The sequence below is a fragment of the Otolemur garnettii genome, unplaced genomic scaffold (assembly GCF_000181295.1).
Source record: "Otolemur garnettii isolate 467f Iridium unplaced genomic scaffold, OtoGar3 scaffold00047, whole genome shotgun sequence".
Taxonomy (NCBI): Eukaryota; Metazoa; Chordata; class Mammalia; order Primates; family Galagidae; genus Otolemur; species Otolemur garnettii.
The window spans coordinates 12,222,848-12,226,653 of NW_003852442.1; positions in this window are offsets into that span (position 1 = coordinate 12,222,848).

Consider the following 3,806-nt stretch of genomic DNA (forward strand, 5'->3'; position numbering starts at 1 on the left):
ATGTAACTGGAGCTAGATATTATTAAATCCACTGAGGCATACATGGATAGGCAGTCAATATACATACAGTGGCAATGGTAAGTATAGTCAAGATCAGGTCTAAGAAGGCCCAGACTTGCAAAGATAGGTGGTCCAGATCCCCACATCAACTATATCTGTTGCACTAACACCTCCCTCAATCCACACAGATTGCCTCATGGTAGGAGCATTGCCCTGTGACCAGCTGATGAAGGAGAAAGGAATTTGGGACAGACTCATAGATATATTGGTAATATATTGGTGCAAACTATAAATGATGTGATAGCTTCCCTGGGGGGTGGCCCACAAGACAGTGGTGGTTGGTGATGGGTAATTCTCCCAGAAGGCAGAGCTAAGTTAGACCCCAGGTCATCCATTTGGGGTGAAGACAAAGTGGTCTGAAATTAGAACATACAAAGACTCCTGAGCAGAGGCAAATGCCTGGAAGAAGGAAGATGGGGAAGAAGGCGGTGTAGGAAATAGACACAGGGACCTGTGGGAGTGAGCACAGAGCAAAGGTCTGGTTTTGTCTTATTCCTCCCACAGAGAAGGTAATGAACAAACAGGACAACGTATCCTGTGGATTCATATAATCATCAATAACCCCATGAGATAAGCTTGTCTTACAAGTGATATGCTGAAGCTCCAACAAGCTACCTAAGTGCCTTAAGTCACCAAAGCCTACTTGATCTGAGACCTGATGCTTCCTGCCAGAGCTCTCTGTGTCCCTTCTCTTCACTTCCTGGAAGTCCAAATAGGAAGACTGGTGAGGGGCAGGTGGACTGCTGAGCTCAGTAAGATTGTTATAAAAGAATGAATGAGCTGAGATGCATTGCCCATGTGCCTGTCCCATAGAAGGAGGATCATGTAGTAATAGACAAAATGGGATGACAACCAAGCTGGCCTCAGTCATTTTTACAATCTTGATATGTTAATTTTTCCTCATAAGCTTAAAGGACTTATGTTGCAAGAAATAAATAAACAATAGAGAGAATTCTAACATACTCATGATAACGTATGTAACCCACAGGCTTTTCCATGCTCCTTCCCAGAATGCTCAGAGTTTCACACAGGTGGGGAAATGTGCTCTCTGAAGGCACCTTTCCACACTCCTATCTGCATAAAACTTTATCGTTGACCTACATCGGATTTGTGTGTGCACAATGGAGGCTCAGCAAGTCACGTCATCTTTTTGTTAAACTTTCTAGGCTGCCAATTACCAACTCCATGCACTTGGAGATGCATAAGACACACCACCTTAAATTGGAGCAGAATGTACTGGCTAATGATGGCCAAATCGAATACGTAAAGAGATTCTTGATTAATGCCTGGTAACCGGCAAGGTAGGGCTAAAGCTAGGATAGGGAAGCAGAGGAAAAGAGAAAGAGGAGAGAGCAGAGGAAGAACAAACGCAAGAGTCTGTGGATACAGTTTTTTGAAAGAAGTATGTAATAGTGAAAAATCTGGAAAACAATCCCTTGAAATGATTTATGGCTAGGGGGAATCTGGGACCATTTAAAATCTGTCATGGAGGAATCTGGGACTCTATTTAGGAGACATTTCTTTGAGCCGTTATCTATGACTAACCATTTTGATCATCTGACCAGCTGTTTAAACGGAATGATTGTGTGGCTGGACTGATGGGCTAAATCCGTCAAACAAGCCCATCTGGAAGATGATGTAGAGTCAGTCAAAACACAACATTCTCTGTGCAAATGCAAACACATTGTTTCCATTGGTCATTTGCCATGCATGGAATATAATGTGGAACCAAGTAATCCCCATGAAATAAGTTTACATTCAAAGACAGAAAGCAGGGGAGACCACATCATCACCTCTCTCTCATTGTTTTATTTAAATTTCAGGTTATTGTGAGGAGGGTACAAGCAACTAGGTCAAAATATTTGAATTTGTTAGGTTGAGTCCCTCTTGTAGTTTTGTCTCAGGAAGACAGAAAAATGGTCAGCATTTCTCTTGCTAACTTTTTACCATCATCCATGAACACTGACCCATGGGTTCTTTTCAAAATACAGTTCTATGACCTATAAAAATACATTTGGAAAGTAACATGAGCCACACAAAATCTTTAATGCTAAGTATAATCACTGGTAGGTAGGAGGACAGTTGTCTATGTACCTCTTTTAGCTCAAGCTGTAGAGAGGGCTCACATTCTCTCATGGCTGATGTCCATGGAATGGTATAGTTAGAAAATACAGTAGGACTTCTGTAAGTTGACCACCCAAGGGACTGTAATAAACTGGTCAACATACAGAGATAGTCAATGTAAGGAACGAGGCCTACTGTACCGATATGCACATGGGTGCATGTCCAGTCTATGACTTTTTAGGTCTACCTAAAAAGCTTCTGTACAGCTAAGCGTACAACAACTAGAGCAAACAGACACCCTTCAGAATGGGAGAAGATATTCGCATGCTATGAATTTGACAAAGGGCTGATAATAGAATCTACAGAGAACTCAAATTAATCAACGAGAAAAGAGGAAACAATCCCATGTATAAGTGGGCATGATGCTGAGCTGGCCTGTCTCCTCCTTTCTCTGAAGAAGAAAGATGAATGGCTAACACACACATAAAAAAGTGCTCACCATCCCTAATCATCAGAGAAATGAAAATCAAAACCACTCTGAGATATCAGCTAATCCAAGTGAGAATAGGCCATATGATGAAGTCCCAAAGTGGCAGATGCTGGCATGCATACAGAGAGAAGGGAACACCTCCACACTGCTGGTGGGATTGCAAACTAATACAGCCTCCATGGAAAGAAGTATGGAGAATCCTCAAGGAGCTAAAAGTAGACCTTCCATTTGATCCCTCAGTCCCATTACTAGGTATCTACCCTGGAGAAAAAAAAAATAATTTTATCACAAGGAAATTTGCACTAGAATGTTTATTGCAGGTCAATTCACAATCGCCAAGATGTGGAAGGAACCCAAGTGCTCATCAACCCCTGAATACATTAATAAACTGTGGTATATGTATACCATGGAGTACTATTTAGCCATAAAAAGATGGAGACTTTAGATCTTTTGTATTTACCTGGATGGAGTTGAATCACATTCTTCTTAGTAAAGCATCCTAAGAATAGAAAAGCAAATATCCAATGTACTCAATACCAATCTGAAACTAATGGGAAAACAACTACATGCTTACACTAGAGAAAAGAGTAAGTATATTTAAGGTGGAAAAGGGAAAAAGGAGGAGGGGGGATTGGTAAACTCCCACCTAATGTGTACAATGAAAGGGTTTATAGCACACCCCTTGGATGAAGGGTTCAACTACAACTTGAACTTTACCTTAGAAACGCAAACGATGCAACCTAATCATTTGTACACTCAAATTAATCTGAAAGTTAAAAAAAGAAAATTAGGCCAACTTGATGAGGTGCTCAGTGTAGAGAGGTGGTCAACTATGGAGGTTCTCCTACACTTGTACGTGTGTATGTATGTACGTTAGCATACACAGACATTACACATGCATATATATTCATTGCATACAAGAGACACACAGACTCATGTACATGCAAAAATATATTTAAGTACCCAAAGTTTATCACGTTTTACACTGCACACAAACTTGACTGCTTGAATGTTCTATTATGACACGTGACAGGTAGCGGCAACCGGATAGCACTCAGATGTATCATACCACCTCTCTGCAGGTAGTGCTCAGATATGCCTCCAGCTCAGCCTCTTCTCTGCAGGGACAGGTAAACCACGAGGCATTTTCATTTGAAAATGGAACCTCGGGACCAATACACCTAAAACCCAA